Source organism: Haliaeetus albicilla, chromosome 8 (assembly GCF_947461875.1).
Source record: "Haliaeetus albicilla chromosome 8, bHalAlb1.1, whole genome shotgun sequence".
Classification (NCBI taxonomy): Eukaryota; Metazoa; Chordata; class Aves; order Accipitriformes; family Accipitridae; genus Haliaeetus; species Haliaeetus albicilla.
The window spans coordinates 38,699,505-38,711,456 of record NC_091490.1 but is presented as its reverse complement, the minus strand read 5'-3'; the positions used below and the strand labels follow the sequence as shown (position 1 = coordinate 38,711,456).

The 11,952-nt window shown below is 48.4% G+C and overlaps 1 protein-coding gene across 2 annotated transcripts in view; it reads left to right on the top strand.

Moving 5' to 3' along the window:
• Positions 1-426: 426 nt before the first annotated feature.
• Positions 427-11,952, top strand: part of MARCHF2 (membrane associated ring-CH-type finger 2) — a 37,565-nt gene continuing 26,039 nt past the window's right edge. Inside the window, exons 1-2 of one of the 2 annotated variants that reach the window (XM_069789995.1) lie at positions 427-522; positions 7,128-7,343. The gene's annotated coding sequence lies outside the window, so the exon portion shown is untranslated. The remainder of the gene's footprint in view (positions 523-7,127; positions 7,344-11,952) is intronic. The other variant, XM_069789996.1, reaches the window with a different exon arrangement.

The window sequence follows — 11,952 nt, the reverse complement described above, 5'->3', positions numbered from 1 at the left end:
GGGCGGGTCCCTTCCAGCGGCGGCCCGAGGGGAGGAGGCACCGCCGCGTCGCCGGTCGTCTCCCCGCTCGCTCCCCTCCGGCCTCCCGAAGCCTCGGGTAGGGGCGAGGGGGCGCGGCCGCCCCTGACGGAGCCGCTGGCACCGCGGCGGGGGCGCCCCGCGCTGCCGGGGAGACCCTGAGGCGACGGGGCCTGAGGCGACGGGGGCGGGGCCGGGCCGCCGGCCGCGGTGGGGCGGGGCGCGCCTGCCCTTGGCCGGGGGGCGGGGCGCGGCCGCCCTGCCGGGTCGCTATTGGCCAGCGGCTGTTGCCAGCGTGGTCGCGTTGCGACGCCGGCCGGGTTCAGCGCAGCCCATTGGGTGGGCCGGCGCCGGCGTCCGCTCGGTGCGCTTCGGGGATTGGCGGGCGGCGGCGGCGCCGCTGTCGGGGCGGGCGGTCGCGGGTGGGCGGTGCCCGGCGGCCGCAGGAGCCGGCGATGGGGCGGTGCGAGCCGCGCTGAGGGGCCGCGGGCGCCGGGACCGCAGGTACCGGGCGGGGCGGGGCGGCACCTGCAGGGCGCCGGGGGCAGCGGCCGCCGCCGGCCCGACGCGACCCAGCGCTCCGCTCCCGGCCGGGGGCCGCGGCCTGCCCGCCGTTCGGGGCCGTGCCGGGCCGCTCTCCGGTGCGGGGTTGCGGCGACGGGAGCGGCGTCCCGGGCGGGCCTGCGGCGGCCGGGCCGCGGTCTGGCTGCGGTGGAGGTGGGGGGCCCGGGAGCCCTGACAGCCCTCCCGGTCCCCCAGCCCCCGTTTTGGCGGGGGGAGGTTGAGGGGAGGGAGTCCCCGCCGCGGGGAGTGTCCTCAGCGCCCCGGTGTCCGGTAGCGTCCCGCCGCCCGTGCTCGGGTGCCGGAGCCGTGGCTTGGGCCGCGCTGCGCCGCGGGGTCTCGGGGAGGATGGCTGACCCGGCCGCGCTCTCCGCGGCCGCCCTCCCGGCTGCGGCGCGGCCTTTCCCGCAGGAGCAGCTGGCGCCGGCCCCGGGCAGCCGTGCGAGCCAGCTGCCCCCCGGGCTACCGGGCTCTTTTATCGAGCTCTCGCCTCCAGCGCGGTGTCCCGAGCGAGGCCGTGAGCCGGCCGTGCGGTGCCTCTGCCGCCCGCTGAAGGCAAGAGCTGCGGCCCCTTCCTGCGGGCCTGCGGCTCTTCCCGGCGGAGGACGGGGAGGGGGCTGACATCCATCCCCTGCGTGGAAAAGCTGGGGGTGTTGCGTAGAAGCTTAACCTGGGAGGAGAATGTTGTAGGCCCGGAGGTCTGGAGCAGCAGCTTTCCATACCTGTTCGTCAGACTTCATTGCCACGGGTATAAGTAGTTACTAGGAAAAGATGTCCACTTGCAAAGGCTCCTATGCCTGTTTTTTCTCCTCTTTTGGAGTGTTACTGGCTGTTGTTCTAATGCATATTTTTGACCTACTGAGCACTGTGTGGCATGACAGGGAATGCACTGTCTTGTAGAGCTTGTGACAGAGATTCCCCAAGAGAATGAATTCAGTGTCACGGCAGAACTGAAGAACTTGCTACAGTTGTGTGTTGGAGGACCAGCTGGCTTCCTCTGTGGCATAAGCTTAGATTTTGTGATTGACTTTTCTTAAACTGGGACCTATAAATCTCTCCATCTCATTTAAAGCAGTTTTCTTGAGACAACTTAACTACTAGCAACAGAGGCCAAAACTCCTCGTTTATGGGATTTGTCTGAGGGACGACCCTGTGGCTAAACGTAGGGTGACGCACCTGCATCTGACCCCCTAAACGTAGGGTGACGCATCGGTGCTATATGGTGTTACTGCCTTGATGAGAGTTCAGGCCGTTGTGTGACTTGCTGTCTCGGAGGAAGCTGTGCAGAGCTCAGATTTTACAAGCAGACAGGTGGGGTGTCTCTCAAGTCAGGGCTGATGACTAACTGGAAATGTCAGGGTTAACTAGAGCAGCTCTGGCTTTTCATCAGGTTTGTTTGTATTCAGCACACCTTCCCTGCAGTGTCTGGGGATAAGGCTGTCCTGCCCTGATGTGTGTCTGAGAAGAACCGTCAGTGAGATGTGCTTCTCATCCTACCCTGTGCCCTTTATTTGCTCATACTCAAGGGATTGTTTGTATTCCCCTCTCAACCATTCCTGTTACCAGCCCTCATTTTCATTGGGACTCTCATTCCCTTGCTCCACTCTCCTTCCAGCAAGCATTTGTCTCTGTGTCTTTCCCTTCCAATACAGTTTCTAGCACTTTCTCGAACTTTTTCCAGGTTCTTGTCAAGAATGCCTGTGATGCGGCTGCGGTAGGTCAGCTCCGATGGCCATGGCCAGTCCCCTTTATCCACCATGCTCATAGGGACATACAACCCTGCTCAGTTGCCAAGCTCGCACATGCACAGAATAATCCTTTTAACAGCTGGATGTTAGCCTTGTCTTTCCAAGGCTTAAGTGTTTGAATACTTTTTTGCATCTCCAAAGGACTGTGGAGACAGCTGCAGGGGAGAGTGTTTGGAGGGCTAGAAGAGCCCTGGTTTTCCAGGTGCATTTGAAACTGTGATGGTATGTCACCCTTTGGAAACAGGCTTGAAGGGAAAGGAGCTGAGACTGGAAAATGCCTTTCTCGCATGCACTGTAACAGTGAATTTAGTAACTCCGGTTGAGGACACAAGGTCTAACTACCCCCAAGCATGCACTGTGGAGCATTACAGGCAGCCTCCATCAGTAAGAAAGTCTTAACTTTGCCAGGAGTGGACCAGGTGGCACAGGAAACAGCCAAGTGTGGGCTTAATGTGTATACCATGGACATTAAATACCAGCTGTAAAACCTGGGCTGTCTGTGTGTGGTTAGCTAATTAACACCACTGGCAGTCTTTAAGTGGAAACAGGAAAAAAAAAAAAGCATTGGAACTAACAGTTTCTTGTTTCTGATGTGTTTGCCCTTTTTTTGCTGTGGAATTGCACTGAGGCTGCAGAGTGAGGTCACCCCATGCTGGATGCCAAGGAGACAATGCAGATGAGCTGTATTACAAATGTACTAATTGTAAACAGCTTCCGACAGAGTTCTTGCCTTAATAGATGCTGGAAGAGGGGCTTTCCCATTCTAGGTTACTGATGCTGGCCTGTATCAAGCAATTGCAGGACACACTGTTTCCCTGGGAGGAAGTTACCATAGATTCCTTGAAACAGAATGACCAAAATCAACCCCAAATGCATCCAGCGCAAGTTGGGCAAGTTGAGGCTGGATATGAGCTCTGAGACTTTGTTAGTCCTGAGGGACTGCTGCAGGTCCTCAGGATGCAACTTTGTAATAGTTCTGCAGGCAGAGATACAAAGTAAAATGTGCATTTAGGGGCTTTTTTCACTATTGTTTAAAATATCTTGGCTTTTTACACTAAAAAACACAGAACTTCTTCTTAGAAGGTGAAGGGAGGAATCAGGCATCCTGAACTATAAACTACAGGATGAGTTTATTTTTCCTCCACTTGAGTCAGCTTTGGATATTTGGAAATTTCGGAGTTTCCGTTTTCTAAACAGTTGGGTTTTTTTTTTTTTTCTCCTCCAGATTAAAGTTCATAACTGGTGTGTCTTTTCTGCCCCCCAGTCTTATTTACTCTGGTTAACTCATGCTTCTGTATGCTCTTAGCTCAAAGCCTTCCCATGAGAGAGAAGTGATCACCGTTTACTTACGTTTGTCCCCTTGAAGACACACTAACCACTTCTAAGTTTGTAAGAAATGGGCCCACAGTCTCTGTGATGTAAAAGACAAGTCATATGAAAAATAAAGCCATGGGTCACTTGTGTGTGAAGGAAATGAGCACAGCACCAAATGAATGTGATGGGTAGGCAAGCAGTTTTCATGAAATTTGTGTAAAACAGTTTTCTCTGGTGCTAAAACGATGGATTCATCTGTGCTGAGGCATAGTTTGTGGCTTATTGAGACAGTTAATGTCATGCACGTGAATAGCAGGTTGTCCAGCTCTCCAAGTCTGGTCTCGTTCTCTTCCCAGCTCCGACTGCAGCAGTGCCGTTCCCCGGGGAGGATGCAATCACGCTTGCTCTGTCATCTTTATGCCGTGTTTGCCGTAGTTAGACCAGGTCAGCTCTAGCTCATCAGCATAGCAGCAACAAATGCAGCTCTACTGGGAGACGTGGTTACCCACTTGCTGAGTGTTTGGGAGGGCGCTCAGCTCTTTATCCTGCTGTGTAAAAGCGGGGAAGTCGCTACTGGGCTTCTTATGGTTTTGGCCACCTTTCCTGGTGGTGGAATATGTCTCTCTCTAGCTGTGACAGTTACAGGTTGTGAGAGCTCTGAGCACTGATGGGAAAATGCAGAATGGGAAAACCGTGAAGGCATGGACTGACAAAGTGTCTTGGGGCAGGGACTGAACACTTCATATCCTCTAGTAAAGTGAATAGCCTGACAGGAGCTGTACTGACCTGCAGCTCTTCCTACCTGTCAGCTGTCCAAATGCATTCCTTGCCCCAGACCTCTCTAGGATGAGCAGTGTTACAGTTTGGAATCTGCGATTTGTTCCCATTTTCAATCAAAATAGGCATCTGTAAGTTGGTGGGGTTTTTTTTCTTCCGGATTTTACGTAGCAATTCTAACTAAACTCTTCAATTCCTGATATAACACAAGATGATTATGTGTGGTTAACCTCAAGGGCAGGCACGCTGTAACTGCTCTTGCAGTTTTAATCAGTTGTCATGAAGTCAGTGATAGACTGAAGGAAACACTCTCCTGCTGTTCCCGAAATGAGGGAACGAGGGGGCAAGGAGCAGTACTGGCTTGGCAAATATAAGTACAAACAAATCAAACCTAGTTTCTAAAGCACTCCTCTGCAAATAGGGAAATGCACCAAGCTCTTGCAGTCTTAGCTTTACACCTATTTCTTTGTTTGAAGCTTTGAGAGCTTTAGTCCTGTTTCAGCTGAAAGCTGTTTGGGTTTAGATTTGAGAGTGGTGGGAGGGGAAAAAGTAAACTACAATTTTGGACTGCTCTCAACTTTTATTTCCTCCCAGTTTTTCTTGTACTTCCCTGTAGACAAATCAGTTGGGGCCTGTGTCTCCAGAAGAACTAGAAATGCAGCCTAAGCAAAACATTGCAAACTTAATAGGGGGAGAGAGAGGGAAACTGGGATTTTGCAGCACTGATATAAATTGTGAAGTTTCACTTCAGGATCGAGGAGGAAATTTGTAGTGGTAAGGAGTGGGCAGAAGGGAGATACTGGTGAAATCAGCTAGGGTCAGCTAATCCTCTTTGGCTGACCATGGAGAAAGAGGATGCTCTCAGCTGGTGCCTGCTTTGGAGCTCTTCAGATGCAGATGGGTAGTGGGGTTGAAGGCTGTGGTGGTGCCTTTGCTGTAAAGGTCTTTGAAAACTGAGTCTGCTAGAGAGATTTGTACAGTGAAATAGCTAGGTTGAAAAACATAAATAGGCAGTTAAATTCCAGTTCAAATATCTGTTTGAAGATCAGCGTGCTGCCTTGTTTCGAGTGGCCGTTGCATGCCGGCTGTGCGCTGCTCTGAGCAGTTGGAGCGAGCAGGGCTGCTGTGTGCTGGCAGGCAGTTTGTTCCAGCTCCAGTTTGTCTCCAAGAAGAGCGTTATTATTTGTGTAATGGTATAAATGGTGCTTTATAAACCAAGGAGGAAAACAGTGAGGAGAATGCAAGTTCTTCCTGGCATGGGATTCCCGATCCTGAATCAATGTTTTGCATCCTTCTGAGTAATGCCCTTTGAGGGACTGACCTGTCCAATGTTGTGTGGGCGCTTCTGTGTTAATCTGGTGCATGTGTTACTGCTACACTAAAATTGTTTTTTTTTTCTGATGTATTACCCAGAGCTGGAAAATCCATTTGTTCTGAATAAACTGAAGCTGCCTGGCATAGGACTGGGGAGCCCTTGAGCTTTGGCATTGCTGCAGATGCTGCCTCTCTTTAAAGGGGAGCTCTCTGAAGCGATAGGGCTAGGAAGCAGAAGTATTCTTGCGTTGTTGCTGCTGTTATTTCAGTAGAGGACACATGGTCTGGTGCCTTCAGGAGGCAGCACTGCTAGGCGGGAGCAGGGCAGGGATGTGCCTGTGGGTGGTGGGACAGTTGTTTTCTCCACTGATGGGTAGCACTTCTGCAAGCATTGATTTGTGGGCATGATAACTGATTTTTTTTTTTTTCCCCTGGTTCATGACTTCAATAAAACTTTCAAGTCTTACTAATACACCTCTCTTTCTCTGCAGAGAGTGGTAAAATGCAGAGGGAGGTGGGCACAAGGTCTATGCAGTTGCATTACATAGTGAGTTGTGCTGCTGTTCACCTCTAAAAGCTGATGTCTTCTGAATGCTCAGAGGAGCACCAGGTGTTTCTCATGTCCCAGCTGGTTTTCAGTTGTTTCCTTATGAAACTTGTTATTAAGATGGCTGAATGGCTGATTTTTGGTTGGAGATACCCTCTGCAAAGAATTTTCTTCCAATGTTGCAATTTGTTTTTCCAGATGTTGGTAATTAAAGTGTAGTAAACTCTCCTTTCAGATGGTCTCATGGCAGATAACAAGTCGCAGAAGATCTGAGATAACTGTTCATTTTGGCACTCCAGCTGTAACCCATGGCTTGGTCTTTCCCAAGTACAAGCTTACAGCAAGGAAAAAAAAAATCATTCTTTAGGCTTCTCATTTTTATACTGATCTTTTTCTTTACATGTAAACTTGAACCTTTTTTCTTTTTGAATATTGAGTAACATATTGTTATACATTAGGCAACACTCTTCTAAAATAAAGTTTGACTGAAAACCAAGGGGGTGAACAACATGATAGGTACCCTGAAATCTGGGGTAACGGGAGCCCTGCTGTGTTGCAGTTCTGCTGTGTTCACACGAGGCCCATCCCTAATGGACTCGTTTGAAAATTAGGGCTCACTCCAGGTGGGAGCCCACTGAGAACCACAGGGTATGTGCCACATGGGTTTGATCTTTGCCAGATGGTAGTTTGCCAGTGCTGCAAGACATGGTGAAGAAGTGCAGCTACTGCACAGGTTGATCAAATATGCTGAAAGTTTTGGAGAGGAGGGATGTGTGTGGATGCAGGCTTTGGAAAACAACCATATATTGAACACGAAGGCTCACTGCAATATTTTTTTTTACCAACAGGGAATAGAAGTCAGATCCTGGCAATGTGTCCGTTTGGAAAAAAATGAATAAGTCACGTTCTGTGGAAGACTGTCTCTTCATCTCTGTCTGGAAAACAAACTCATTTGCCATCAAACCATAGTCTAAATAACCAAGACTTCAGAGAGTTTCTAGAATATGCCTAAATAGTGGCTTGGTCTAGAGAAGTTTTGATCATTTGTCCTCAGCAGGAGCTCGGTAAGTGAAGGCTTGCATTGCTATTTCACTGCTGCTGAGTTGTGTTATTGGAATAGTTGAGAGGCAGCTGAGTTGAGTTCCTGGCAGTGGTAGATAATGTACAAATATGACAAAATCAGGAGTCCAAAAAGGCCGCTTCCTAGAAATGTCTAACCACCTCCTGGGTGTTACATGGTTAAACTTGGAGTATCTTGTGAATGTTTGAAATTCAGCTTTAGGGATGAGACAGGTAAGCCTCTGTGGACAGCAGTGGTGCTTCACAGTATCTCAGCCTGTATGTTTTGCTGTTAAAGGAGTAGGAGGAGGTTCCTGGTGTGAAGCTTTATTAGAAGGTTCACAAGCTCCCAGGATGTTGACCTTTGATTTTTTTTTTTTTTTTTCCTAGCATTTTGGGGTTTGTTTTGTTTTGAGCCTGCTGCCAGGTCTGTCCAATTCACAGCGTTGCTCCACTGGCACTGTCTAAAGAGCAAGTTAATGCTGAAGTTTTTACAGCACCTTCTTTAGCTATGATTGTCAACCAAACGTTGCAGGCAAGGCAGGAAATTGAGAAGCTCCTGGGGAGTGATATGCTTTCCTGTGTCTTACCTGCCAAATTTTAAAATGCTTTAAAAGCTGTTGTGTGGCATCAGATCTTACTTGGAATATTGGGGTATATGTCATAAAATGCTGCGCCACTTTTCTCACTAGACAGGGCTCATTGCACCCTAACTTGTAGGACCGTTGCATTCAGATGACTGCTGAGCATATGACTCGCAAGATTTCTTCCCAAGTCCTGGGCGATGCAAGAGTTGCAGTGAGGTCTCATAGCAGAATTCCCCGCTCTGTGCCTGAGGGCACATCTTGTGAAGCTTTAGAGTTGTCTTCATCTGATGGGTCAAGTGTGGGCACATCTGTTGCTGGCTTTTCGGGTACTTCTAGGGTGTTATGATGTACTTTTTTTTTTTTTTTAAGAACGAAATAATGCTGCAGTCTTCAACCCTCAGCAGGGAGTATGTTTAAACAAACAAAACTGAAAAACAAAGCCCTGCCGCAGTTTGGGACTAGTTCTTGGGGTTTTTTGTTGTTTTCTTTAGATTAAACCACTTATGCAACCTTTTAACAGTAGCAGGGAGCACTTCAGGCCACTCATCACATCCCACCCATGCGTATCTTTGGTGGCAGTATGTGGGGGTATGTAATCAGTGTGGGCGTGAGGGTCTGGAGGCCAGAGCTTGCCCTCCGTGATGTGTAGGGGGGTGTACCCTGCAAGTTGCCCGGAGCACGGAGGCTACAGGTGTATCAGTTAGGAACTGCAGCCACCCAGAGTAGCCAGAGCTGGGTGCTGAAAACCATGTTGCAGGCCTGGGATTGGACTTGGGCTGTGGAAAGATGTGCATTAGCTGGATGAGACAGGGTGTGTGGGAGCAGGTGCTTAGTTGTGGTGAAGGAAGCAATTCTTTGTACTTGTCTCCCTCAAGAAGTTTGTGTTCGGATGATCTTAGGGCCCCAGGATTTGGGAAATCCAGCTTTCATGGTGAAAAGGAAAGCATTGATGTTTGGAAATGCCCTTTAGCAACTAAAAACCTTCGGTTCACTGATGACATTTGCAGGATCATATGATAAGAAGACTCAGTGTCTGCATACCCAAGTTAGCTAAAATGGATTTGGAAAGCAGACTGGGTAGCCTTGCTCCTGGAGGTTAAATGTCAGCTTGTGTGAGTCCCAGTCGGAGCTTTGGTGATCTGCACACAGTGAGTGGGTTACTAGCTGAATTAGAAAAAAAAAAAAGGTACTTATGTACAGATGGGTGGGTTATGTTGGCTATATAACTTGGTTATCTCCTGGCAGCACGGTAGTGAGGTGCCAGGTCTTGGTTACGGTAATCAGGGAAATGTGTTGCTCAGTGAGAGCAACAGACTTAGCCGCTGACAGCCTTGCCAGGAGGTGGAGTTTTTTTTCTTGGTGGAGATGTTCCAGGGAAGCTAATCTGTACAGAAGCTGGTGCGTACGAGCTGTACCTGAACAAGGTGGAGCTGGTTCTAGTTCCAGTTTGCTCTGGATCTTGTCAAAGCCTCGTAATTGCTCCAAGGGTTTACACCAGTTGAGGTGTTCATCATGTAGACAGGCCACAAGCAGCCCAGAGGAGCCATGACCTGCACCTAACAATTGCCCTTTACTGTGATCATTTGGCCTTAGCCTTTCCTGTTATTGTCTTTTTCATCTTGACTGCGGCTTTTCTCTTTGTGGCTTTGATCAAGGTATTCATCTGGCCTGCTATGACTTCCCTGTCTGGGAGAAATAACTGTCTTGTCCAGCTGCAAAGTCTAAATATGCAGAACAGAGCTGGGGGACCCTTTAGCTCCTTGTCTTCTGCTTGTTCCTGCTGGGCATGTCTTCTGAATGGAGAGCAGTGGTCCAGCCTGATCTCTGCAGTCTTGAGCTGTTCAGTCATTTGAGGGAGTTTTGAAACCCCTGTTGCCCTTTGGATGATATAAACTGGATCACATATCTTGTTGCAATGCCTGAAGACTGACAAGGGTTTTTAACAAACTGACAAGGGTTTTTAACAGACTGACAAGCAAATTTTGCTGGCGTGTTTTGCATAAGCCGCATAGTAGGCAGCATCCTGCACCAGCACCGTGGTCTCTGCTTTGGAGCAGTGAAGAAGCACTAGCTGCTCTTTGAGGAACCGGCTCATCTTGCTGCACGTGTTTGAGTTTTGGAGTCCTAGTGCATAACTTGTTCTTCTGAGCCAACTTTCCACAAACAGGGTTTGTTTTTCTTCAATTTGAGTAATCTCTACAAACTCAGCCCTTTATATTCTGGATCTGCTCAGAAGCTGAGGATACAAAATGTTGCTGAGAAGAGACTTCTGATTTATTTGCTCATGTCTAACTGTTGCAGCAGAGGGGATATTGATAATAAACTTAATGTCTCTGAGACTTTTTTTTTTAATGAGAACAAGAAATGTATCGCTAAGGAATAGGCTCAGAAATCACAGCTGCCCAGAAAAAAAAACAGTGTGTGGTTCAAACCAGCTGTTTGGGTCTTGATTCTGACTCCCAGTTTTTGGTGTTTCTGCTGTAACATTGGGTTTGGGTTCGATGAGCTGTTGACAGTTGTAAGAGAAGGCTGTGTGTTGATGAGCTGAGCCTTTAGGGAGCCAGGAAAGGGACTGGCTTGGCTGTACACTGTGGTTCATGTTCAGCTGGGTATGAAATTGGAACTGGAGTGCACTGCAGATGTTATCTTTGGATTTTGGTTACTTCCTCACTAACTATATCCATGAAAATCTTGCTGCTTTTCCTTTGTATTTGCTGAATGGCATGAGTCAGATATTAAAGCAGTGACTTCAGGTTCCACCCTGGGATGGACCCCGACAAGGAAGCGCCAAATAACTTGTAATAGAATACCGCGCGTTTCCTGATGGACGGCAGGGTGGCGATTCCCTTTCAGCCCTGAATAGGGCTGCCAGGGCAAGGACGCAGTGCTGCCTGTATCTGTCAGATGTGGAGCACGAAGAGCCTCGGTATAAATACTCCCAGGACACAGGGAGTGAGGGCAGTTTTATTCCAATACGCAAAATGGACCTTTTTCCTCTGGACTTAAAAATAAACAACATTTTGGCTGAACAAATGGAACCGACCTTTTTATTAAAAGCATGTATCTTCTCATGCCTGGTTCAGTAAGAGGCTTTTAAAGCTGAAAGAACTCCTTAACTTGCAAACCAGCTGACTTAAGTCATTCCAATAGCATTTATCATCTTACTTTTTGCTCCTTAAAGTTGGAGAGCTTGTAGCCTTTTTTTTTTTAAAAAAAAAAAAAAAAGGAGACCAATAAGAAAAGTGGCTCTAACCCTGTGTGCTCTTTGCACAGGTGGAGAGACTGAGTCAAGGCAATGCTGGGTCTGTTAAGTTCATTTTTAAGTTGATTGAAAGATTCCCATTTGTTTCAGTGTGGATTGACTAGCCCACAAGCTCAAGCCTATTCCTCTTCATATGCAGAAGAAGGATTACAGATAGTAAGCAAGAGCAGCTTTAATAAAGAGATTAGATACTTTTCTACTAGAAATTAGAAAATATTCTGTAACTTGAGGGAATGCTACCAAAGTTGGTGTCTGGTAATGAGACACCAGTGAAATGCTCTCTCCCTCTTGGAACACATTCACCACGAAGGGAGCCGTCCTGACAGATGAAGCCCTTGGTTGTGTAAGAGTTGTTTAATTTCCAAGACATGAAAGAACACTTGTGCTTACCCAAATCAGTGTTTTCAGGGCTTCAACGATCACGTTCTTGTACTGGCTTTTTGTTTTCTTCCTCTGTAGTCTGGCCAAGCCTCCAACCAGGAACAAGCCCTTATTTTCTTTAGCTATTTTAGTTTGATTTAGGCTTAGCTGAACCTGACGAAACTGCAGTTTCATGGGAATGTTTGACTCCTGTTGTGCACAGAGATCTCGAAACAAAAAAGCATTTCCTTGGATGCGATGGCGAAGGTTTGTTTGCCTGCTTCTACCTCCAGGAGATGGAGATTGATGATTCCACACACTCCCCACTCCCCTCCCCCCCAAATTAAACAAACCTAATTCTTTTCATATTTCTTTGGTAAGTTTGGGGGTTGAGGTTATTTTTGT